This window comes from Gorilla gorilla, chromosome 12 (genome assembly GCF_029281585.2).
Source record: "Gorilla gorilla gorilla isolate KB3781 chromosome 12, NHGRI_mGorGor1-v2.1_pri, whole genome shotgun sequence".
Lineage (NCBI taxonomy): Eukaryota > Metazoa > Chordata > Mammalia > Primates > Hominidae > Gorilla > Gorilla gorilla.
The window spans coordinates 40,717,688-40,745,438 of record NC_073236.2 but is presented as its reverse complement, the minus strand read 5'-3'; the positions used below and the strand labels follow the sequence as shown (position 1 = coordinate 40,745,438).

At 39.0% G+C, this 27,751-nt stretch overlaps 1 long non-coding RNA gene across 1 annotated transcript; it reads left to right on the top strand.

Moving 5' to 3' along the window:
- Positions 1 to 3,605: 3,605 nt before the first annotated feature.
- On the top strand, positions 3,606 to 25,951 carry LOC109025778 (uncharacterized). The gene is made up of 4 exons (XR_002004754.4): positions 3,606 to 3,711; positions 4,567 to 4,771; positions 7,908 to 8,076; positions 25,710 to 25,951. It is a non-coding gene; the product is annotated as an uncharacterized lncRNA (long non-coding RNA).
- Positions 25,952 to 27,751: the final 1,800 nt, after the last annotated feature.

The following is a 27,751-nucleotide window of genomic DNA, read 5'->3' as shown; positions in this document are numbered from 1 at the left end:
CTCACTTGTTAATGGGGTTGTTTGTTTTTTTCTTGTAAATTAGTTTGAGTTCTTTGTAGATTCTGGATATTAGCCCTTTGTCAGATGAGTAGATTGCAAAAATTTTCTCCCATTCTGTAGGTGGCCTGTTCACTCTGATGGTAGTTTCTTTTGCTCTGCAGAAGCTCTTTAGTTTAATTAGATCCCATTTGTCAATTTTGGCTTTTGTTGCCATTGCTTTTGGTGTTTTAGACATGAAGTCCTTGCCCATGCCTATGTCCTGAATGGTATTGCCTAGGTTTTCTTCTACGGTTTTTATGGTTTTAGGTCTAACATTTCAGTCTTTAATCCATCTTGAATTAATTTTTGTATAAGGTGTAAGGAAGGGATCCAGTTTCAGCTTTCTACATATGGCTAGCTAGTTTTCCCAGCACCATTTATTAAATAGGGAATCCTTTCCCCATTTCTTGTTTTTGTCAGGTTTGTCAAAGATCAGATAGTTGTAGATATGTGTCATTATTTCTCAGGGCTCTGTTCTGTTCCGTTGGTCTCTATCTCTGTTTTGGTACCAGTACCATGCTGTTTTGGTTACTGTAGCCTTGTAGTATAGTTTGAAGTCAGGTAGCATGATGCCTCCAGCTTTGTTCTTTTGGCTTAAGATTGACTTGGCAATGCGAGCTCTTTTTTGGTTCCATATGAACTTTAAAGTAGTTTTTTCCGATTCTGTGAAGAAAGTCATTGGTAGCTTGATGGGGATGGCATTGAATCTATAAATTACCTTGGGCAGTATGGCCATTTTCATGATATTGATTCTTCCTACCCATGAGCATGGAATGTTCTTTCATTTATTTGTATCCTCTTTTATTTTATTGAGCAGTGGTTTGTAGTTCTCCTTGAAGAAGTCCTTCACGTCCCTTGTAAGTTGGATTCCTAGGTTATTTTATTCTCTTTGAAGCAATTGTGAATGGGAGTTCACTCATGATTTGGCTCTCTGTTTGTCTGTTATTGGTGTATAAGAATGCTTGTGATTTTTGCACGTTGATTTTGTATCCTGAGACTTTACTCAAGTTGCTTATCAGCTTAAGGAGATTTTGGGCTGAGACAATGGGGTTTTCTAGATTTACAATCATGTCATCTGCAAACAGGGACAATTTGACTTCCTGTTTTCCTAATTGAATACCCTTTATTTTCTTCTCCTGCCTGATTGCCCTGGCCAGAACTTCCAACACCATGTTGAATAGGAGTGGTGAGAGAGGGCATCCGTCTTGTGCCAGTTTTCAAAGGGAATGCTTCCAGTTTTTGCCCATTCAGTATGATAATGGCTGTGGGTTTGTCATAGATAGCTCTTATTATTTTGAGATATGTCCCATCAGTACCTAATTTATTGAGAGTTTTTAGCATGAATGTTGTTGAATTTTGTCAAAGGCCTTTTCTGCATCTATTGAGATAATCATGTGGTTTTTGTTGTTGGTTCTGTTTATATGCTGGATTACATTTATTGATTTGCATATGTTGAACCAGCCTTGCATCCCAGGGATGAAGCCCACTTGATCATGGTGGATAAGCTTTTTGATGTGCTGCTGGATTGGGTTTGCCAGTATTTTATTGAGGATTTTTGCATCAATGTTCATCAGGGATATTGGTCTAAAATTCTCTTTTTTTGTTAGCATTCTTAATTATGTGCCAAAGCACTGAACCTAACAGCATAGCTGGAGACAGTTCTATTGCCGAGATCACCTAGACTGAACTAAGCTGATTGTTTTTATTTACCCCTTGTGATGCGCTGAATTATGTCCCCCAAAAATCAAACACTGAAGTCCTAACCCTCAGTAACCCAGAATGTGACTGTATTTGTAGATAACGACTTTAAAGTGGTAATTAAGATAAAATGAGATTATTAGAATGAACCCCACTCCAGTGTGATTAGTGTCCTTATAAGGAGGAGATTAGGACACAGACCCACACAGAGGAAAGACTATGAAAAGACACAGAGAGAAGGCAGCATCTACAAGGATCAAGAAACCAACCCTGCTGACACCATGATCTTGGAGTTCTGGCCTCCAAAATTATGAAAAAATAAATTTCTGTTGTCTAAGCCACCCAGTTGATGGCACTTTGTTATAGCAGCCCTGTCAAACACTTTTCTTTGAGCGATTCCAATGAAAGAATATTTTCTAAACCCAAATCCCTAAAGCTAATATTTGTTGGATGCTTACAGTGTGCTAAGAGCTTCACAGTGGTATCTCTGTACCTGGATATCTACATCTGTAAATCAAGAATATTAATCATACCAGCATTGTTGTATGTTGTAGTGAGTGAGGATTGCATCAGTCTGTTTTAGCTGCTTGGTTACATCATTAACCTTTAAACTTCACAGCAGCCTTGCAAGGTATTTTTGTTCCCATTTTACAGAAGACAACACCAACGTCCAGGTTCTACTAACAAAAACGATGGGAAAACTGAAACTCGTGCTTTTCTCCCAAGTACTTAAACATAGTCATATGTCACTTAACGACAGGGATACATTCTGCAAAACACGTTGTGAGGCAATTTGATTGCTCTGCAAGTGTCATAGAGTGTGCTTACACAGACCTAGATGGTACAGCCCACTACACACTGAGGCTGTGTGGTATGGCCTATTGCTCCTAGGCTACAAAGCTGCGTAGCATGCTTCTGTACTGAATACTGTAGGCAACTGTAACACAATAGTAAGTAATATGTATCTAAACATAGAAAAAATAGTAAAAATATGGTATAAAAGATTTTTTTCAAATGATCCTCCTGTATAGGGCACTTACCATGCATGGAGCTTGCAGGACTGAAAGTTGCTCTGGGTGAGTCAGTGAGTGAGGACTGAACGCGAAGCCCTAGGACATTAGTGTACACCGCTGTAGACTTCATAAACCCTGGATACTTAGGCAACACTAAATCTATTTTAAAATGTCTTTCTTTGACAATAATGTTAACTTACTGTAACTTTTTTACTTTATAAACTTTAAAATTTTCCACTTTTGACTCTTGTAATAACACTTAGCTTAAAATACAAACACACTGTACATCTGTACAAAAGCTGTTTCTTTATATCATTATTCTATAAACTAGTTTCTATTTGTTTTTTACCTTTTACACTTTTTTGTTAAAAATTAAGATCCACATACAATGAGCCTAGGCCTACACAGGGTCAGGATCCTCAATGTCACTGTCTTCCATCTCCACATCTTGTTCCACTGGAGGGTCTTCAGGGGCAATAACATGCATGGAGCTATCATCTCTATGATAGCAGTGTCTCCTTCTAGAATCCTCCTGAAGGCTGTTTTACAGTTAACTTTTTCTTTTTTCTCTCTTTAATAAGTTATTAACACTCCAAAATAACAATTAAAAGTATAATCTAATAAATAAACCAGTAACATAGTTGTTTACCATCATTATCAAGTATTCTGTACTGTACATAATTGCATGTGCTATACTTTTATACAAGGGCAGCGCAGTAGGTACCTACACCAGCATCATCACAATCATGTGAGCAATGCATTACACTGTGACATCCCAATGGCTGTGAAGTCACTAGGCAACAAGAAATTTTCAGCTCCATGATAATTTTGCATGACCACCATTGAATGTGCAGTTCCTTGATTGACCTGTCCTGATGCAGTGCCTGACTGTAGTTCTGCAGCTCCACTGAAGAAGAGGCACTGAGGACCAGAAGCAGCCAAGGGATTGCAACTCAAAGAGGTTAGTGACCTGTTGGCTCATATCCCAGCAGGTGGCTAATGGGTGTGGGAGAGAATTGGCTTCCAGGGCCATGTGCTTAACCATGATGACTTACCTCCCCTTTCTTCCTGTTCCTGGAATTGTAACTTCTGGTGAGCCTCAGCTATCAGGAACCATCGTTGAACCAGTGTGGACTTACACAGTGCATAGCAGTGTGTAGCATGATCTGTTTAAAACTTGAGCCTGGACTCCTACTGATCTTAATTCAAGCTATTCCAAAGTTTTTAGTAGCATGATTTGTTTTCTGATTTTCTTCCTATTTACATATTTATCTATTGAATGAATGAGTTTGGACTTCTAGGTTCAACTTTATGTATTTCAAAATTTATCTCTGTTGCTAGCTCTGTTCTATTCCCATTTAACACGTGAGTTTCAGGTAATGGAGTTAGAAAATGAGACAGTGCCTTTTCTCCAGGAAAGCTCCATTGCATCTCTTTTTGCTGTGAGGCTGGAGGAGCTGCCTTCCTGAGAGGCAGAGGAACACAATGTCTTGTCCTTGACATTCAATCCCTACCCCCTTCAGACGCTGAGGCCATCCACAGAACAGACCCAGAGAATATCCAAGCAAGGTGCAGGATGCCAGCTCTGTGTCCACTTGCAGGCCCATGTGTGTAGGACCACCCACTTCCATCTGCTCTGACCTCAGAGATTAGCCTAACCCACTCCCACAAGCTGCACCCCAGTTCCTGCCCTTCCAGCCTGTCTCCTTCACCCTACCAGATGGTTCGTGGTAGCTGAGGCTCACCAGGAGGGGAAGGGAGATCTGGAAATATATATCTCTTTGCTGACTCTGTATGCTTTGTTTGTCATTCTTAGGTTTTCTAGAATCAGTTACTTCCAAATTATGTTCAATTAGGAAACAGAACTAAAGAATATGCCTCTGATCTACTTATTTCTCAGCCTGAATGCTGACTTCATAGACTTTCAAAACAAAGTAATAGGTGAGGAGCAAAGGAAGTAGTTCTGCTGATGGTTCAGGACCTGCTATATGGGTAGGGTGGTTCACTAGTCATCCTGAAAGGTAAGCTCTGACATGGAGACATTCAAGCATGAGCAGCCTTGGTCCTCTGGAACAACAGTTTCTAACTTTTTTGGCACCAGGGACTGGTTTTGTGGAAGACGATATTTTTCCACAGACAAAAAGATGGGGAGATGGTTTGGGGAGGATTCAAGAACATAACACTTATTGTGTACTATCTATTGCTATTATTATTACATTATAATATATAATGAAATAATTATACAACTCACGATAATGTAGAATCAGTGGGAGCCCTGAGCTCATTTTCCTGCAACTAGATGGTCCTATCTGGAGGTGATGGGAGACAGTGACAGAGCATCAGGTGTTAGATTCTCATAAGGAGCCCACAACCTAGATCCTTCGCATGCACAGTTCACAATAGGGTTTATGCCTCTATAAGACTCTGATGCTGCCACTGATCTGACAGGAGGCAGAACTCAGGGGGTAATGTGAGCAATGGGGAGTGGCTGTAAATAGAAATGAAGCTTCACTGGCTCACCAGCCATTCACCTCACACTGTGTGGCCCGGTTCCTAACAGGCCACCAATCAATACCGATCTATGGTCCGGGGGTTGCGGATCCCTGCTCTGGAGCGTTCGATTGGCATTGGTGCCAACCATTCACCTCAAACTTGCCTCATTTGAGATGCAAATAACATAAGTGACAAAGCCAGTTTTTAATCTGTTGGGATCGCTGCTCTAAAGATGCAGTGAATGAGAATCACAATAAGAAGTAGAGAAGTGTTTGCATGTCAAATTAAAAATGACTTTTTTCCTTGATTTTCCTCATGTAATTAAAACACAAGTAAAGTTGGGTTATGAAGCTTTTAACTATTAAACTATTTGGCTAGCATAAGGATTAGCCAGAAAGGGACCGAATACTTTTTTTTTTAGGTTTTTGAAGTGATCGTATCACCATGAGAAAAAAATCCTCACTCTTGAGATAAATGTTATAATCGTACTTGTGATAAAAATCATTCCTGGTTTGTTCTAATCTCAATACAATCTTGGCTGTGTATTTAATATTTTAAAAGGTTTTCTACAAGATTTTTTACAACAATAAAATATTAATTTTTCTCTTAAACAACATTCCAATCAGCTTGGTTAATCTGATGAGAAGTGCGTCGCAGGGTAACGAGTGCTGTGTTATTAGCCACCAAATGCTCCACACGAAGCTGCAGTCTTTCAGAAGCAAAGGGCACATTGAAATAAAATCACACTAAAAGTGTTCTTCTAGGTTTATATCCTATAATAGCAATCACCGCCTCAGTGCAAGCGTTTCTTAGGAAGGACTGACTGGCTGAGGTTAACTGCCCAGAGTACAGTTGAAGGCCACCAATTCCTCCCCGCTACTCATTAATCCCCAGGAAATCTCCTGAATCCTGGCAGTTATTGTTCAATCCTTTATAGACGATTTTCTGAGTATTTTGAGTGCTTGTTCTCCCCAGGAACACCTACAGCTGGCCAGATCGTGTGTGTATAGAGAAGAAAACCCTTTTTCTTAAAAGTGGATTGAATTTCAACCTCCCTATAAAGACCCCTTATGGGCCAATGACTCAGAAAAAGCCACTTTAATTGCGTTTTGGCTTCTCTCCTTTCTAAGGGAACAAGAGACTAGAGAAGCCAGGGAAAGTCAGGGAGGGAAGACAGAGGAGCCCAGCCACTCACATTCTTTCTGGCTCCCAGCAATCACCTAGTCAAATGTGGGGCTGCTGGTGAGGACAAAAGGACCCAGCAGAACAGGTGCACCTGGGAGGGGGGTTCAGAGCCAAGAGACTAAGAGCCCTCCCTCAGGACAGCCGGGGAGGCCAACTGGACCCCAGACTCAACTCGGCAAATGGGGGCAACTCCAACGATCTACTTCCACAACACTGAGTAATTTATAGCCACAGAGCCCCACGCATGCAGTTTTAGTATTCTAAAAATGTGAAGACAAATTAGTCATGTCAGGGCACTAAATAAAATTAAAAATTATTGTCCTCTATTCAGAAAGGGTTTTGTATTTTTACCTCAGCATTTAATGTTTTCTAAATCAGGTGTCTGATATTTAAAAGCTATGTAAATAAGAGAGGTTATTCTACAACTACAAATTAATTATCGTTGTCCAATGTTAACTGAACTTGCTAGGAAGATTTCATTATCGTGTATGTCTGTGTGTGTGAGAGAGAAAGAGAGAGTCTTCTGAAGTCAAAACGACCCTTTCTGTTTTATATGTTAATTATGTTAATATCCTTTATTCCAAAATCACTTTTCTACCACTTATTTGTATTCCATAAGGGAAATAATTCTTCAGTGAAAATACAGATTTATCAACTATATAGTTGAAAATTAGTATATCCCTATTCTGACTGAAGACTGTTAGATTCTCTTCCTAAGTCACTTAATATCAAAGACAAAAGACTGGATACATAGAAAAGACACATATTTTGTTTATAAATTAAAAAGAAAAAATGTGAGGACCTTGTCTCAAAGCAGCATCAGTAAGTCTTCTGAAGTTATCATCAGGAAAATCTCCACAGTCTTCTTTTGAACAAGACAATGGAAGAAAACTTATTCTCAAAATAAAATCCATTCCCAATTGCCCTATATCCATATACTCATTCCCTTACTTCTTGCAGTGGGCTTCCCAATGTAGATTTATGAAACATTGTCTTAAATCAGTCCAATAAAAGTCAACAAGCTGTGATGGGGCAGCTGGCGGGAAAGTCTAGCTCCGTATTTCCATGAGGAGTTTAAGGTGCATTGTGATGTGGTAAACACAAAGGGAATAATGAGAATTGCCTTTTAAACAGGGTGGAGTTTGGGGAAATTTCTTTTCATTGTTTCCTAATTTGACAATGTCCATACAAGCAAAATTACAGTATTGGGCAAAGCAAGTTTCATTATTTCTACATTTTAGACATTCACAGAAATACATAGCAATTCAGCCAAGCAAAAATAGCGTTGGGTCCGGTCTTTATGTGCTTTGGTATTGGCATGGCTTTAACCACAAAATGTTTCAAACAGAGCCCTGAGCCAAAAATGGGGGTTGGAGGAAGTGTTCTTACACCATCGGCCTTTATGACTTCTAATTCAGAGGGAAGCAAACCGTTTAGCTCAACTGAACTTCCTTTCCGTAAAATGACTCCAAATTCCAGAGCATGAGGAGAAATACTGTCTGTGGCTGATTTCGGCCTTACACATGATCACCCTCTCCCTGAAGGCTGTTGGACGACTTGCTAAATGCAGCAAATCCTGTTGAAACCTGCAAAGTTGTTATAAAAACAGATGGACCAGGACTTCCGCAATAACTGTTTGGATGGGCAGGTATATAGTTAATTATTATGTTTTTGCTCACCTTTTCAGAATTCATAAACTCTGTTTCAAGGTCAGAGGATGGTTTTGCTGTATTTTTAACAGGTCATTTACTCCTAAAATGTTTTGGGGCTGGGTTTTGTTTTTTTGGTTTCTTTGTTTTTGTTTTTTTAATAGCTATGTATCTCTACAGGGAAAACCAATAGCCCAGTTTGAAGGAGATGACATGCGACCAAATGTTTATTTTTCTTAAAATTTTTATTTTTTTACCTTTCAAATTATTGGTATATGTCAAACACTCTGCTAAGAACTTTATGTATGTTATCTTTTTAAATTTTTACAGTAATTTTATGAAGTGGATATTTCATGACCATTCTCATTTTATGCACTGGAAGTCAGAAAATTTTTAAACCTTTGCTGAATCTCTTTATCTTATTTATTGCAAAATTTTGCAACTGAAATGTGTTTTTGCGAGGATTGACTCAGCAAACAAGGTGAGATTTGTATTTCCCTCCCTATAGTCATATTCACTCAAAGGCCTTTTTTAAAGCACTGTATCAGATATTCATTGCCTTGTCCTTTTCTTTAGTTTTCTTTTTTTTACTTTTATTTTTTATTTAACTTTTCTTTTTTTATTTTATTATTATTATACTTTACGTTTTAGGGTACATGTGAACAATGTGCAGGTTAGTTACATATGTATACATGTGCCATGCTGGTGTGCTGCACCCATTAACTCATCATTTAGCATTAGGTATATCTCCTAATACTATTAATTTCATGAAACAAGAAGCCACATCTCAAAGACCAAATTACAAACCTCAGGTAACTAACTGTACCCTAATTATATTTCACCTTGAAGAGAATCTTATAGAGTTAAGGAAGAGGGTGGCTACCCCCATTTTCACATAAGCAAACTCCTCTAAACCACCAGAGCTTTGTAATGACAGGTTGAAATTATGACGGTTTTCCTTTTTACACTAGTGTAGAACTAACTAGGAAATTTTTAACTAGAAAATTCAAATAATCAGTGTAGAAATGTTATAGAATAAATAAATTCAATCTCTGCGGTCCCCTTGGAATGTTGAAGTCTTTACATCCTTTTAAATAAAGCTTTTTTCCTCTTCTTTTCCCAAGGTCTCTTAAAAAAATGGTACCAATATCATTACATTCCTACTTTTGCCCTACATACACACATACACACACACACACACACACATACACACAACAGTCTCATTCTTAGAGGAAGAAATAATGAACAGGGTATTTGAATAAACAGCTAATTAACTGCATTCAGCCTACACTACTATCAGCTTTCTATTCAGCTTAATGTATATTTCTTTACCTATGTAATCAAGAACTACACCTTGGGCTATCAACACCTCAGCCCAAATAATCAAAGCAGCTCCTGGTTAATAAAGAAACAATATGCAAGCAAAGTAAATCCATATTCTTATGAATTTATGTATGGCTCAAAGTTCTTAGATATTCTTTCTGTGAATTTCTGATGCTATCATCATTGTTAAAAATTTGTGAAATATTCATGAACAGTTTCTTATGCCAGTTAACACTATTAACACAAACATTTACTTAATAAACCTTTTATCTAAGTATAAAAGAGTCTTCATCATAAAATATAACAAAGTAGCACATGTGGCAGAATCACAGGAAACATGTTATCTCCTAAAAGGGTATCTTTTAAAAAGTTCAAATACAGTATAACTATTAAAATGGCTGTTTCAGCCATCTGAATGTTTTCACAGGAGAAATCTGTAAATCTGTATTTGTTTTACAAATATATTTCACATTGATTACCAGATCATTATCAGTCTGGAAGGAATTGTTGTTTTTCTAAATTTCAATAAATAGGAAATGATCCTTGAGGAATAAATACATAATAAAATACAAAGCAGAATTGCCTTGTTTTCCAGCTGCAAAATTGCTAATCTGTGACCCCGGTTTACATCACCACAATTCTGAAGGGGAGAATTAGGTTATGAATGAATGTGGCTGAGAAATAGAGGTTGAAGAGAAAGGATATGACACTTCTCAATCAAGCCCAGGGTGTTATGAAAATGCATAATGTAGTGTGAGGTCCTTCCTAATAAACCAGTGACCAGTACAACTGAAATACATCCACCAAGGCCCATGGTTGGAGGCCAGGCAAAATAGTCATGAAGAAATTATCTTCTTAGGTAAACATCACATTGCAGATTATATTTATGTGTTTTTACTAGAGTTGATAATAGACTAAGGTGTATGCACATTGTAAACACTCAGGATATGCAATTATTTAAATGTGACATTCTGTGCTCGAGGGAAATAGAACAGTTACATGAAGGTACAAATCAGGAAAATGTACTGACATTGAAAAAGTTTAAAACTTCACCAACTTTTGTTTTATACTAGTGTAGTACTAAGATTTTAATTTTAAAAAAATTAATGATCAATGTAGCGATGCTATAATATAACAAAATCAACCCTTGTGGTTTCAAAGTGATTCAATATCTCTGTTAGCCACACAGCATTTTAAAAGTAGAAAGATTTGTTGCTTTGGGACAAACACAACAGACTGTAAACCAAGCTACCATAACAACTATAAAAACTTATCTTGCGATTCTCTACCTCTAGGCTCACCTCTGCCCAAGGAAGTTCTGAAAACCTTTCTATTCAATCAATAGACTACATTTTGAAACATTTATCACACCTTGTGATAAGGTAGCTTAACTATTGCAGTGAAGTGCCTAGACAGTTGGTTTGTCTTAACTTGTAGTAATAAGAACAAAGGAAATTTTGATTCACTCGGTCGGGATGAAATGTATCCATATCATAGCAATATGAGGACCTTTTAATCGTCTTTCCATAAGAAAAGATTAAAATGCTTAGTTATGGGAGATTAAATGCTCATTCAGTAATTGCAATGGACAGTATGCTTTCAGAGTGGGAGAATTAAATTAAAAGAAAGACAACTCTGGAAAATGTACTAGTGGTAGAATTAGAGAATGTTTCATCAGATCCTGATGCCTCTACAGTAATGAATCTGCCAAAAGATAATAATATTTTAGTGAAAGGTGTGATTGGATAAGTCACATTATTTATTAACTGTTACCCTAAAATATCACTTTTGTCTTATTATTAAGAATGGTTAGAGGGCAGCAGGGATGCCTGACACAAGGCATTAAAAATGGATTGTGTCTATCAGAAATCCTGGAAGACGTGATCTGCCACACTCTGTGCGTGGTGATGGAACTTGCTAAGACCTGATGGCCGGGCATTCACAGCCCACAACTAGAAAGGTCTCAGTCAAGTCCCCAAGATCAGCCAGTTGTCACTTGATCTTTTTCAATGGCCTAAATAAGAACCGGTTTTTAATTTCTAATTTGCTTTTTGAAGAATTTCAAATAGACATAGGTGTTTAAGAAGATGGCTAGAGACCAGGGAAGATGAAGGTTATGACTGATAGCAAAGTGTCCTCAAGCTATCTCCAGAAGTTACTGGCATTCTTCTGCCTTTATTAGGAAATAATTATTTCCCTGTTTTCATGACCAGTTTAATTTAACTACTCATATTCATTCCCAAGGAGTGTATGTAATATGGATTATGATGTGAAAATAGATGTCACCAAAGAACAAAAGAATATACACTGCTTCAAGCAAAGCAGGCATGAAGGCTAAGGAAGCAACTGGCAATCCAGGGTCTTAGGTTTCTGAGAGCTTGGAATTAATGCCCTGAATGGTGATATTAATCATAAGTCTAAAACAGTTCTGACAAACTGATAGGCATTTAGTTGGTCACCATTAAAAAAAAAAAAGCTGGAGGAGAAGTAAGGAAAAATATAAGACAGAAATAGAGTGGTAAGGCCAGGCATGATGGCTCATGTCTGTAATCCCAGCACTTTGGGAGGCTGAGGCGGACAGATCACTTGTGGTCAGAAGTTTGAGACCAGCCTGATCAACATGGTGAAACACTGTCTCTACTACAAATACAAAAATTAGCTAGGTACAGGTGAGCACCTGTAATATCAGCTACTCAAGAGGCTGAGGCAGGAGAATTGCTTGAACCCTGGAGGCGGAGGTTGCAGTGAGCTGAGATCGTGCCACTGCCCTCCAGCCAGGGTGACAGAGCAGAACTCCATCCACAAAAAAGAAGGAAGGAAAGAAGGAAGGAAGGAAGGAAGGGAGGGAGGGAGGGAGGGAGGGACTGAGGGGAGGGGGGAGGGAGGGGAGGGGGGAGGGAGGGAGGCAGAGAAGAAGGGAGGGAGGAGGGGAGGGGAAGGGAGGGGAGGGGAGGGGAAGGGAGGGGAGGGGAAGGGAGGGGAGGGGAGGGAAGGGAGGAAGGGAGGGGGTAAGGAAGAAAGGAAAGAAAGGAGAGAGAAAGAAAGAAAGAGAGAGAGAGAAAGAAAGAAAGAAGAAAGGAAGGAAGGAAGGAAAGAAAGAAAGAAAAGAAGAAAGAAAGAAAGAAAGAAAGAAAGAAAGAAAGAAAGAAAGAAAGAAAGAAAGAAAAGAAAAGAAAGAAAGAGAAAGAGAGAAAGAAAACCAAAAAGCTAACCACCCCAGGATATCCTTTCATGAAACAAAGAGTAGACATTACACCCACAGGAGACTTTCTAAGTGTGATGCCTCTTTCTCTAAGTCTCAAGTAGGGTTAATGTTAGCAGGAGAGAAACAGGTCCTTGTCTACTGGGAAAATGATCTAAATTCTCGGTACATTTCTGTTTATACTCTTTGTGGATAATATAAACTTAAAAGTGAAACAAAACCTAAGCGATAGCAAGAAAGAAGCCCCCTCCTAAGGTGAGCCCACACACAAGCAGGAACAGAGCTATGCTTGCTCCAGCTGTGCTAGCACACTGCTAGGACTGCTGAGACACTGCACAACGTCCACAACAGCACCCCGGTCAGGCTTCCTGAAACTGTTCGCATCAGAGTTTTGTCACTTTTCTTACAAAGACTTTGAAATGCAGCTCTAGCCCTCTTGGGTCAATAGAGCATATTTATTAACAGCATATCATTATTCTGGTTTTAGTTTTCTTCTTACTGATCATAATTTTACAATCTGGCCCATAGCTTTGCCTACTAAATCCCTGCATATATAAAGTGCCAAATATTATTAAATAAAACTTTTTATTTAATTACACTATATTTACAAAATCCCACCGAAAGTCCACAATAGTGAAAAATTCAGTAAGTTAACTGGTTATTTCATATAAAACAAACCCGCAAAAGTTAGCCTTCTTCCCCTAACACCCATGCAATGACTTGGCTTTTTGTTGAGTTGCCTGACTTAGTTGTTTCCTAACACATTCTGCTTCCAGATCAGGTGTTCCCAATATTTTCTACATAAAAGTCCAATTTAATGATTATCCATGCCCCACACTTTCAAAAAGTTTGTCTACCAAACTGCCTTTATGAGGAAATAATTATTTCCCTGATTTTTGTTTTTTAAAATGGCAGCAATTGAAATTGCTACAAAACAGTTAATAGCAATGGGAGTCAGATGAAAGCAGCTTCTCCAACACTGAGCACAAGGTCAGCTACATACTTTCTAGGGCCTAGTGCAAAATGACAACATGAAGCCTTGTTTCAAACAGCAGGAAAAAAAAAAAAAGCTTTTTTTTTTTCTTTTACCTTTCTTCTGAGCTATCATGGTATTTTTAAATCGTTATTTAATGTGGTATTGCGGGCACAGTGGTAATTGCCAGGTGAGTGTGGACGACTCTGTGTGAGGTGCATGCACCTGCTCTTGCCCCTCCCCATGCCATATCCAGACCTGTGGATGAAGTGAGAAGTCAGCAGCCTAGAACTCATTCTGGGGAGCAGGAGGCTGAAGGCAGCAAGAGGCAGTCACCAGCACACACTTGAGTCCCACCTGATTTTATTTACAAAACACAAATTCAAAGGCAAAATTATAAGAAATTCAAAGTAGTGATCATAGCACATTCAACCCCTTCTCACCCTAGGTGACCTCACGTTCCACATACCACATCTCAGATCCTAAGTGTTAGTTTGACTTATGCAGTGATATGACTGCCATTGATGTTAGTCTCACAGTGTATTTTTTTATAAATGTACAACATTACTAAATAGACTTGTGAAATATTGAAAGTTATTAGTTAATATTTGAATACCTTCAGGGAAACCAAAGTCCTAAAGGCCTAGGTAGAGAAAATAAAATTATCATTCCAAATATTACCACTAACTGCTAATATCTATTAGGTCCTATTTTGGGTGTCAGGCAATTGCTTTCATTGCCCCTTTAGTAGGAACCTCTATTTGACATTTCCTCATTCTTCTAGAGCAGCATCATTCAACAAGATCATCACTGGTTGAATGAGGTTATTTTGCTCCCTTGAAAGGTGGCTACTCTGAATTGAGATGTGCTAAAAAGTAGAGGGTACATACTGATTCAAAAAAAGGAATATAAAATTTCATTATATATATGTGTATATATATACATACACACACACACACACATATATATAGATAGATAGAGAGAGAGAGACAGAGACAGAGACAGAGTCTTGCTGTGTCACACAGGCTGGAGTCCAGTGGCATAATCTCAGCTCACTGCAATCTCTGCCTCCTGGGTTCAAGTGATTCTCATGCCTCAGCCTCCCAAGCAGCTGGGATTACAGGCACACACCACCACACCAGGCTAATTTTTTTTGTATTTTTAGTAGAGATGGGGTTTTGCTATGTTGGCCAGGCTGGTCTCAAACTCCTGACCTCAAATGATCTGCCCACCTCAGCCTCCCAAAGTGCTGAGATTACAGGCAGAAGCCACCACTCCCAGCCTATATATAATTTTTAAAATATTGATTACTTGTTGAAATGATCATATTTGGGATATTGGTTAAATAACATATATTATTGTAGTTAGTTCCATCTCTTTATTTTCAATTTTTTAAATGGTTACTTGAAAATTTTAAATTTCATATGTGGCCCAAATCTGTGGCTCACATGATATTTTATTTATTATAGAGCCGTCACCTTCTGCTGTTATTATCCCGAATACACATCCCCAAGAATAGCGTAATCTATCCTTGTCCATGATGCCCTTCTGTCTTCTTTTGATTGTCCAAGATTTTGCTCTGGTTCTTGAAGGACTAAATAAATGCACCTCAAAAATAATAGAAAGAAAATTGGACTGGAATCGGGGGATCTGGAGTATGGTTCTTACTATTTCACTGAGATGGCTTGACCTCCTTTTCTATAAATAAAAAATGAAATTGAACCAGATTATCACTTGGGTCCCTTCCAGCCCTAACTTGAGTGTCTTTCACTGCATATGGAAAAGCACACTTCTGCAATCAGTAAAGTCACGTTGAACTTTTACTAGAAGAACTTCCACCAACACCCAACTCCCCAAAACTGACTCAGAGCTTTCAAAACTAAGAATTAGCATGTACGTTAATACCACTCCTCAGATTAGCTATTAATTAGAAAGGAGGTAATGCATCTTTACAATGGAGAGATCTGTCAATCACCATCTGGACAAGAAAGACAACAAACTGGGTGAGCATCGCGCCAGTCAGGAGTCAACCTGGCATCACGTGCCTCCCAATGTGGAGAAGAGAGCACCCCCCAAAAGAACAGGAGTAGGGCTTTCCTCAGAAACGTTTGTCCTGCATCTATTAAGGAGGAATGTGTCACATTCAGAATGTGGTACATCCTGCAGGACGTATCAAAGCCTTCCACATCTTGAAGAGCACAGAGTAGGCTTAGGGATATGTTCAAGATTCGGAAAGAGCACAAAAATTCAGCAGTCAAATGTAATGAATGAGTCTCAATTAGATCCTGAGTCAAAAAACAGTTCAAATAAAAAGTTATAAAGGCACTCAATCAGACTTTAAAAAGGAGGAAATCTTGCCACTTGCAACAACACGGATAAACCTGGAGGACACTATGCTAAGCGAAACAAGTCAGTTACAAAAGGACGAATACCACATGATCCCACTTAGGTGAGGAATCTAAAATAGTCAAACTCATAGTAGCAGAGAGTAGGAGGGTGGTTGCCAGGGTTTAGTGACGAGAAGGGGATGGGGTGGTTTTGGTCAAAGGGTACAAAGTTTTAGTAATTCAAGATGAGTAAGTCCTAGAGATCTACTTTACAGCATAGTACTTACAGAAACAAAAAAGTTTACTAAGAAGGTAGATCTGATGTTAAGTGTTCTGATCACCAAATCGTATCAATAATAATACATAAAAAGGCCAGGAAGGATCTTGTGGAAGGGATAGATATGTTTTTGGTAGAGATAGTGGTGATCGTTTCACAGATGTGTGCTTATCTCCAAACTCACCAGGTTGTATATGTTAAATATGTATGCATTTTTTGTATGTCAATTAGACCTCAATAAGTGGTTTCAAAAAAGATATTTGAGGACAACTGAGAAATTTGAGTATGGATTGTGTGTTAGATCTCATTTTTACATCAGAGACTTTCCTGAGTGTAGACATGGTGAAGTGGTTACACAGGCTTATTCTGGTAACAGTGGGGTGATATGTCATCATATCTGTGAGCTACTTATGAACAGTTTGACAAAAGAGGAGAAAGAGCGTGAGAAAGAGAATAGATATGACCACTTGCTAAGAGTTGGTGAATCTGAATCTAGCTGGGGGACATAAAGATGTTCATTGTATTATCCTTTCAACTTTTCTGTGAGTTGGAATATTTTCAAAATTAAACTAATAAGTAATTTCTTCAAGAACATTAATAAAACTTGATAGAATTAATATGCATTGTGTTTACCTTTGCATAACATTTCGTCATTATGGAATTATTATTTTTATAAAACAGACTGTCTTTAATTACATTGTATTTGCTCTTCTCAGTTTTTACTTCAGTCCGACAATGTCTACTCTGGCCGGCACATGTATGAGCCCACTAGGGATTGCTAATGCATCATGAAAAAAAAAATCATTTGTTTTATTAAGACCAAAGTGGATGTGTCTTAAACGTACATTTATTTTAAAGATAGAACATTCTTGGGCACATTTGCCAAATGTTTGTTTTCAGGAAGTTGTCAAATATTTCTTTTAGAGGTCAATTTGCCATGGGTGATTTTTTTTCTATTTACTATCTATCTTCCCATTCCTTTCCCTCCTTTTTTTAATGTTATCTTTCAACAGAATTTTTTATTCAGTTATATTTGTATTAACTCCAAATACATTATGTAGCTATTCTTTCCCTGTCTTATTGTTTATTTCACAGATAATGAAGCTAAATTGGATATAAATCAAGTCACATGAGCTAAAACTTGCCATGTCATTATGTCATTAGTATCATGCTCTATACAGAATAATTGACAGGATGTGAGTAAACATGCTACAAGGTCCATGTCATTCACAGGGTGAATGGGATTGACACCTGGACCACAGTTAGAAGTCGCAGATTGGTAATCAATATGTAAAATATGCAGGCATATTTTTGCTTGAAATTCTTCTCCTAGAATCAATTTCCAACTTCTTCCCCTGGCATCAGGTCACTCAACCACTGGCTGCAGTCTCCCTATCCAGCATTACTCCCTCTTCCTCACTTCATTTAAAACACCGTCCTCTCAGATCAGTCTTTGGAACTTCCTGCTTTGCTGGGCATGCACTCTTTTCTCTCCGTCAAACACTGGTCTCACTGTCCTCTCCTGCAATATCTCATCCTAAGAGATCCAGTTCAAATGACATGTTCTTCACCTTCTTATTTTGGAAGCAGCCTGTGATTGGTCTCATTTTTTCTTCCGGACCACCTACTTTCCTGTTTCATTTTCTTATATCAGCCACCCCATTCTGGTTTTGTTTTTCCTATGTCCTCATCTAAATAAAGGCAGAGACCAAAACTTACTCATCTTTCCTAAAACTGCACCATACTTTACACATAGTACTTATTCATTAACTATTTGCATTTAAATATATAAAAGATGCTTATAGCTTAATTAACTCCCCTCAAAAAATTTTTTAAGCATTTTAAAAAATACATAAACCCATGGCTCCAAGAAGTTCCATCAATCAAAGTGCTAGTTTATCAGATTAGGAAGTCTAAGCATTTGGGCAGCTGAGTTGGTCCCTAGGAATGCCTAGAAACAAGAATTCTGTAGGGCCCTATCACATGACCACTCTGATCCATCCTGGGTTCCTCCCCCAGCTACAAAACATGAGCCCTCAACACTGCATTGTCTCAGTTCTGTGAAAGCAGACACCAAGATGGTACAAGACATGCAAGAGATTTCTTAGGGAAAAAAAAAAGCATAAGAGGGGAATGAGGAGGGAGGGAACCAGACAAGGCTGAGAGGACTCACAGACCACAATGAAGCTGTGAGAAAGGGAAGGAAGTTGTGATGAGACCAGAGTCACAAAGAACACCTCAGAAGGGTTTCGTCACATAACAAAATCATTTAAACCAAGGGTGTCCAATCTCTTGGCTTCCCTGGGCCACACTGGAAGAAGAATAATTGTTTGGAACCACACATAAAATACACTAACAATAGCTGATGAACTAAAAAAAATGTAAAAAAAAAAACTCATAATGTTTTAAGGAAGTTTATGAATTTGTGTTGGGCTGCATTCAAAGCTGTCCTGGGCCACATGCGGCCCATGGGTCGTGGGTTGGACAAACTTGATTTAAACATTTAAACATTTCTCAAATTGGACCAAGTAAATAATGACATGAGAAAAATAAAATATTTGTACATAAGATATTAAATCAAGCCCGGGTATAATTGTGTAAGAGCATGTGATGGATAATTTTAAATGGCAACCTGGTTAAGGTATGGTGCCCAGCTATTTGGTAAAACATCAGTCTAGATGTGGCTCTGAAGTTGGTTTGTGTGTGTGTGGCCTTTATGTAGGTTAACATTCAAATCAGTAGACTTTGAGTAAAGTAGTTTACCCTCCATAATATGGCTGAGCCTCATCCAATCAGCTGAGGAAGAAAAAGCACTGAAGTCCCCTGAGAAAGAGGGAATACATCCTATCTTATGGATTTTGTCTCTCTGGAGAAAGCAGACTAATACAGTGAAAGAGAGGGTTTTATCAGAAAATGAGCCTAGAAGCTGGCAGCCAAGATGGCCAAATAGGAACAGCTCCGGTCTACAGCTCCCAGCGTGAGCGACGCAGAAGACGGGTGATTTCTGCATTTCCATCTGAGATACTGGGTTCATCTCACTAGGGAGTGAGAGACAGTGGGCGCAGGACAGTGGGTGCAGTGCACCGTGCGAGAGCCGAAACAGGGCGAGGCATTGCCTCACTCGGGAAGAGCAAGGGGTCAGGGAGTTCCCTTTCCTAGTCAAAGAAAGGGGTGACAGACAGCACTGGAAAATCGGGTCACTCCCACCCTAATACTGCGCTTTTCTGACAGGCTTAAAAAATGGCGCACCAGGAGATTATATCCCGCACCTGGCTTGGAGGGTCCTACGCCCACGGAGTCTCGCTGAGTGCTAGCACAGCAGTCTGAGATCAAACTGCAAGGCGGCAGCGAGGCTGGGGGAGGGGCGTGCGCCATTGCCCAGGCTCGCTTAGGTAAACAAAGCAGCCGGGAAGCTCAAACTGGGTGGAGCCCACCACAGCTCAAGGAGGCCTGCCTGCCTCTGTAGGCTCCACCTCTGGGGGCAGGGAACAGATAAACAAAAAGACAGCAGTAACCTCTGTAGACTTAAATGTCCCTGTCTGACAGCTATGAAGAGAGCAGTGGTTCTCCCAGCACGCAGCTGGAGATCTGAGAACGGACAGATGGCCTCCTCAAGTGGGTCCCTGACCCCTGACCCCCGAGCAGCCTAACTGGGAGGCACCCCCCAGTAGGGGCAGACTGACACCTCACACGGCCGGGTACTCCTCTGAGACAAAACTTCCAGAGGAACGATCAGACAGCAGCATTCGCGGTTCACGAAAATCCACTGTTCTGCAGCCACCGTTGCTGATACCCAGGCAAACAGGGTCTGGAGTGGACCTCTAGCAAACTCCAACAGACCTGCAGCTGAGGGTCCTGTCTGTTAGAAGGAAAACCAACAAACAGAAAGGACATCCACACCAAAAACCCATCTGTACATCACCATCATCAAAGACCAAAAGTAGATAAAACCACAAAGATGGGGAAAAAACAGAGCAGAAAAACTGGAAACTCTAAAATGCTGAGTGCCTCTCCTCCTCCAAAGGAACGCAGTTCCTCACCAGCAACGGAAAAAAGCTAGACGGAGAATGACTTTGACGAGTTGAGAGAAGAAGGCTTCAGATGATAAACTACTCCAAGTTACAGGAGGAAATTCAAACCAAAGGCAAAGAAGTTAAAAACTTTGAAAAAAATTTGGACGAATGTATAACTAGAATAACCAATACAGAGAAGTGCTTAAAGGAGCTGATGGAGCTGAAAGCCAAGGCTCGAGAACTATGTGAAGAATGCAGAAGCCTCAGGAGCCGATGCAATCAACTGGAAGAAAGGGTATCAGTGATGGAAGATGAAATGAATGAAATGAAGCGAGAAAAAAGAGAGAAAAAAGAATAAAAAGAAACGAACAAAGCCTCCAAGAAATATGGGACTATGTGAAAAGACCAAATCTACGTCTGATTGGTGTACCTGAAAGTGACAGGGAGAATGGAACCAAGTTGGAAAACACTCTGCAGGATATTATCCAGGAGAACTCCCCCAATCTAGCAAGGCAGACCAACATTCAGATTCAGGAAATACAGAGAACGCCACAAAGATACTCCTCGAGACGAGCAACTCCAAGACACATAATTGTCAAATTCACCAAAGTTGAAATGAAGGAAAAAATGTTAAGGGCAGCCAGAGAGAAAGGTCGGGTTACCCACAAAGGGAAGCCCATCAGACTAACAGCAGATCTCTCAGCAGAAACTCCACAAGCCAGAAGAGAGTTGGGGCCAATATTCAACATTCTTAAAGAAAAGAATTTTCAACCCAGAATTTCATATCCAGAATTTCATATCACTAAGCTTCATAAGTGAAGGAGAAATAAAATCCTTTACAGACAAGCAAATGCTGAGAGATTTTGTCACCAAAAGGCCTGCCCTAAAAGAGCTCCTGAAGGAAGCACTAAACATGGAAAGGAACAACCGGTACCAGTCACTGCAAAATCATGCCAAAATGTAAGACCATCGAGGCTAGGAAGAAACTGCATCAACTAACGAGCAAAATAACCAGCTAACATCATAATGACAGGATCAAATTCACACATAACAATATTAACTTTAAATGTAAATGGGCTAAGTGCTCCAATTAAAAGACACAGACTGGCAAACTGGATAAAGAGTCAAGACCCATCCATGTGCTGTATTCAGGAAACCCATCTCACGTGCAGAGACACACATAGGCTCAAAATAAAAGGATGGAGGAAGATCTACCAAGCAAATGGAAAACAAAAAAAAGGCAGGGGTTGCAATCCTAGTCTCTGATAAAACAGACTTTAAGCCAACAAAGATGAAAAGAGACAAAGAAGGCCATTACATAATGGTAAAGGGATCAATTCAACAAGAAGAACTAACTATCCTAAATATATATGCACCCAATACAGGAGCACCCAGATTCATAAAGCAAGTCCTGAGTGACCTACAAAGAGACTTAGACTCCCACACAATAAGAATGGGAGACTTTAACACCCCACTGTCAACATTAGACAGATCATCGAGACAGAAAGTTAACAAGGATACCCAGGAATTGAACTCAACTCTGCACCATGTGGACCTAATAGACATCTACAGAACTCTCCACCCCAAATCAACAGAATATACATTTTTTTCAGCACCACACCACACCTATTCCAAAATTGACCACATAGTTGGAAGTAAAGCTCTCCTCAGCAAATGTAAAAGAACAGAAATTATAACAAACTGTCTCTCAGACCACAGTGCAATCAAACTAGAACTGAGGATCAAGAAACTCACTCAAAACCGCTCAACTACATGGAAACTGAACAACCTGCTCCTGAATGACTACTGGGTGCATAACAAAATGAAGGCAGAAATAAAGATGTTCTTTGAAACCAATGATAACAAAGACAAAACATACCAGAATCTCTGGGACACATTCAAAGCAGTGAGTAGAGGGAAATTTATAGCACTAAATGCCCACAAGAGAAAGCAGAAAAGATGCAAAATTGACACCCTAACATCACAATTAAAAGAAGTAGAAAAGCAAGAGCAACCACATTCAAAAGCTAGCAGAAGGCAAGAAATAACTAAAATCAGAGCAGAACTGAAGGAAATAGAGACACAAAAAACCCTTCAAAAAATTAGTGAATCCAGGAGCTGGTTTTTTGAAAGGATCAACAAAATTGATAGACCACTAGCAAGACTAATAAAGGAGAAAAGAGAGAAGAATCAAATAGATGCAATAAAAAATGATAAAGGGGATATCACCACTGATCCCACAGAAATACAAACTACCATCAGAGAATACTACAAACACCTCTAGGCAAATAAACTAGAAAATCTAGAAGAACTGGATAAATTCCTCGACACACACACCCTCCCAAGACTAAACCAGGAAGAAGTTGAATCCCTGAATAGACCAATAACAGGCTCTGAAATTGTGGCAATAATCAATAGCTTACCAACCAAAAAGAGTCCAAGACCAGATGGATCCACAGCCGAATTCTACCAGAGGTACAAGGAGGAACTGGTACCATTCCTTCTGAAATTATTCCAATCAATAGAAAAAGAGGGAATCCTCCCTAACTCATTTTATGAGGCCAGCATCATCCTGATACCAAAGCCGGGCAGAGACACAACCAAAAAAGAGAATTTTAGACCGATATCCTTGATGAACATTGATGCAAAAATCCTCAATAAAATACTGGCAAACCAAATCCAGCAGCACATCAAAAAGCTTATATACACCATGATCAAGTGGGCTTCATCCCTCGGATGCAAGGCTGGTTCAACATATGCAAATCAATAAATGTAATCCAGCATATAAACAGAACCAAAGACAAAAACCACATGATTATCTCAATAGATGCAGAAAAGGCCTTTGACAAAATTCAACAACCCTTCATGCTAAAAACTCTCAATAAATTAGGTATTGATGGGAAGTATCTCAAAATAATAAGAGCTATCTATGACAAACCCACAGCCAATATCATACTGAATGGGCAAAAACTGGAAGCATTCCCTTTGAAAAATGGCACAAGACAGGGATGCCCTCTCTCACCACTCCTATTCAACATAGTGTTGGAAGTTCTGGCCAGGGCAATTTGGCAGGAGAAGGAAATAAAGGGTATTCAATTAGAAAAAGAGGAAGTCAAATTGTCCCTGTTTGCAGATGACATGATTGTAAATCTAGAAAAGCCCATTGTCTCAGCCCAAAATCTCCTTAAGCCAATAAGCAACTTCAGCAAAGTCTCAGGATTCAAAACCAATGTACAAAAATCACAAGCATTCTTATACACCAATAACAGACAAACAGAGAGCCAAATCATGAGTGAAATCCCATTCACAATTGCTTCAAAGAGAATAAAATACCTAGGAATCCAACTTACAAGGGACGTGAAGGACGTCTTCAAGGAGAACTACAAACCACTGCTCAAGGAAATAAAAGAGGATACAAACAAATGGAAGAACATTCCATGCTCATGGCTAGGAAGAATCAATATCGTGAAAATGGCCATACTGCCCAAGGTAATTTATAGATTCAATGCCATCCTCATCAAGCTAGCAATGACTTTCTTCACAGAATCGGAAAAAACTACTTTAAAGTTCATATGGAACCAAAAAAGAGCCCACATCACCAAGTCAATCCTAAGCCAAAAGAACAAAGCTGGAGGCATCATGCTACCTGACTTCAAACTATACTACAAGGCTACAGTAACCAAAACAGCATGGTACTGGTACCAAAACAGAGATATAGATCAGTGGAACAGAACAGAGCCCTCAGAAATAACACTGCATATCTACAACTATCTGATCTTTGACAAACCTGAGAAAAAACAAGCAATGGGGAAAGGATTCCCTATTTAATAAATGGTGCTGGGAAAACTGGCTAGCCATATGTAGAAAGCTGAAACTGGATCCCTTCCTTACACCTTATACAAAAATTAATTCAAGATGGATTAAAGACTGAAATTTTAGACCTAAAACCATAAAAACCCTAGAGGAAAACCTAGGCATTACCATTCAGGACAGGCATGGGCAAGGACTTCATGTCTAAAACACCAAAAGCAATGGCAACAAAAGCCAAAATTGACGAATGGGATCTAATTAAACTAAAGAGCTTCTGCACAGCAAAAGAAACTACCATCAGAGTGAACAGGCCACCTACAGAATGGGAGAAAATTTTCGCAACCTACTCATCTGACAAAGGGCTAATATCCAGAATCTACAATGAACTCAAACAAATTTACAAGAAAAAAACAAACAACCCCATTAACAAGTGAGCGAAGGATATGAACAGACACTTCTCAAAAGAAGACATTTATGCAGCCAAAAGACACATGAAAAAATGCTCATCATCACTGGCCATCAGAGAAATGCAAATCAAAACCACAATGAGATACCATCTCACACCAGTTAGAATGGCAATCATTAAAAAGTCAGGAAACAACAGGTGCTGGAGAGGATGTGGAGAAATAGGAACACTTTTACACTGTTGGTGGGACTGTAAACTAGTTCAACCATTGTGGAAGTCAGTGTGGCGATTCCTCAGGGATCTAGAACTAGAAATACCATTTGACCCAGCCATCCCATTACTGGGTATATACCCGAAGGACTATATATCATGCTGCTATAAAGACACATGCACACGTATGTTTATTGTGGCACTATTCACAATAGCAAAGACTTGGAACCAACCCAAATGTCCAACAATGATAGGCTGGATTAAGAAAATGTGGCACATACACACCATGGAATACTATGCAGCCATAAAAAATGATGAGTTCATGTCCTTTGTAGGGACATGGATGAAATTGGAAATCATCATTCTCAGTAAACTATCGCAAGGACAAAAAACCAAACACTGCATGTTCTCACTCATAGATGGGAATTGAACAATGAGAACACATGGACACAGGAAGGGGAATATCACACTCTGGGGACTGTTGTGGGGTGGGGGGAGGGGGGAGGGATAGCATTAGGAGATATACCTAATGCTAAATGACGAGTTAATGGGTGCAGCACACCAGCATGTCACATGTATACATATGTAACTAACCTGCACATTGTCCACATGTACCCTAAAACTTAAAGTATAATAATAATAAAGTAAAAGAAAAGAAAAAAAAGAAAAGAAATAAAACAGATACATTGAACTGGGTTTCTTATTACATCAACTTGAAGCATTTATTTAAATTTTGTCTACCCAGTATAACCAAATTGATTATTTTAATTAAACAACTTATTAAAAAATTAAAAGTTGTCCAAATGCTTGAGTGAAAAAAAAAAAGAAAGAAAATGAGCCTAGTACCTAAAAGACTTCTCTTCCAAAATTGGTGTGCTGGTCTTTAAATAATCCTTATATCTTTTTTTAAGTATATGTTTACATTTGTTTACTTTTATGTTACATGAGACACACTTCACAAGCAATTCACACAAAGCTCTTGGAGGTGGATACTTACTATAAGTGTGCCTGGGATTTGTTCACTGTCACAGAGCGAGCACTTTTTGAGTGAATAAAGCTTACTAATTATCACATATCTTGCTACATTACAGTTAAATTATTTAGCCATTTCTACAATGTAACTGTAACCCAGTTACAGGAAGAGGTTTGTGTACTCTCCAGTGACTCTTAACAGGAAGCTGCCTATGCAAGTACAAAATGGGTGGAATGATGTTCTTTAGCTGATAGCAGAAATGGACAGTCAGCCTTCACCAACCCACCCTACCTTGTGTCTCATACACAGCAAGCTTTAAAGATTTCCAGGAAACATATCTTACCAACTTCCTTAGTAACTAATTCCGGAAGAAATGAAGAAATCCACCTGCAAGCTAGAAATGAAGTTCGCTTGATGGCACAGAATATTCAAGTGAGTTTCTAACTCAGTTAACAATATGATAAAACCAAATATATGCACATGCAAAATTATTAAAGATTTGTTTATGTGAGACTCTGATATTTGCCATGAAAATTTCTACAATTAAAATTTGATTAAAAATATAGAAATATTTTCCACCTTTCAAAATCAGTTTCAAGAAACCCTTGATAGAATCAGCTCATTAATTCTTGGCCCCTTTAACTAATACCACATTTGAAGTCACATGTTATAAATCAGTTTCAGTTGAGATATTAAAATCAGATTATAAGAGAAAAGCCTTGTAAATATTTGCCTCCAAATGAGTTTAAGAATAAATATATATTCAGTAATTCATCCATATTTAGCAGATATTAATAAGACAAAGCATAGCTTTAAGTTCACTTATCATTTAATACAAAGAAGGGACTAGGAAACTGTGCCTGATTAGCTTATTTATTCTTGGGCTTGGTAATACCTTATTAAAATTTGAACTTCAAAATTGATATAATCAGTCAAATGTCAGCAGAAATATTTATTCTGTAAATGAAGCTTTAGTTAATAGAACTTTAATTTGAAGTACTTTATATTTTCTTCTCCTCCATAAGAAAAAAGGAAAGGAAGGATACGGGAAAGTTTGATAGAAATAACACAGAGGTTTGAATTTTCCTTCAGGTCTGTGCCAACACTAGAGGTCAGCAACCTTCCAGAAATGACATGTCAAGTCTTCACTTATTGTAATTTACTTTATTTTTATTTTTTTACCTTGGAAGAACCGCAGAATTTTAGGTCAAAAAACAGTCTTACTAATGACCTAATTTGCTGTCTTTTTAGCGGTAAAGTGCTGCTGAGGTGTCAGGACTTGGCTAGTTTCACAGTTACGCTGAGATAGAAGTAAACTCAAGCCCCCAGGAGCTGCATACGGTTAGGAACCTCCACAGTTAGGAAACTCATGGCCCCCAAGAGCGACAGAAATTAGGTGTTATTAATTGTGGATAATTGTGTGGACTGATGTTGTCAGAAGGGACAGGGGAAGGAGAGAAGAGTGGTTGGAAGCTTTGACAAATCTTGGCTCCTGGAGAAGACAAGGGATGAAAAATTTATAAAATGTACCAACAGCTGAAAGATGCCAACTTCAGAGGTCTTCTTTCTGGACCTCTTCTCCACATGGATCCCAGGACTTGGACCCTTGCTTCATTTCTTTACAAACCCCAAATTCTTTTCAAACCCCAAATTAAATTCCCACAGAGAAAATTGCTCCAGTTTCTAATTAACCTGGAATTTTACTAGGTTCATTGCCCTCAAAACCACTCTTGGCCTCAACGCTATCACTTGCCAGCCCTGACCCACGCTCTGTATGGCAGGTTTCATTTGGATCATGTGACCCCCACCACCTCCGTTGTGGTGCAGCCTGTCAGAAATGATCATCAACAAGGGGAAACGAAGAGGAATGGCTAAGCTTGGGCGTTGGGAAGCCAAAGTCTTTCTGAATCTCTGCCCTGCCAGGAGCTAGGTAATTTTAGGCAACTTAGTAAGCTTCTCTAAACCTCAGTTTTCTCATTTTTACAATGGAAATTATAATTATACCGGTCTCATGGGTTTTTATATGCATTAAATAAGATGTGTGTGGCCAGGTGCAGTGGCTCATGCCTGTAATCCCAGCACTTTGGGAGACCGAGGCGGGTGGATCGCCTGAGGTCAGGAGTTTGAGACCAGCCTGGCCAACATGGTGAAACCCTGTCT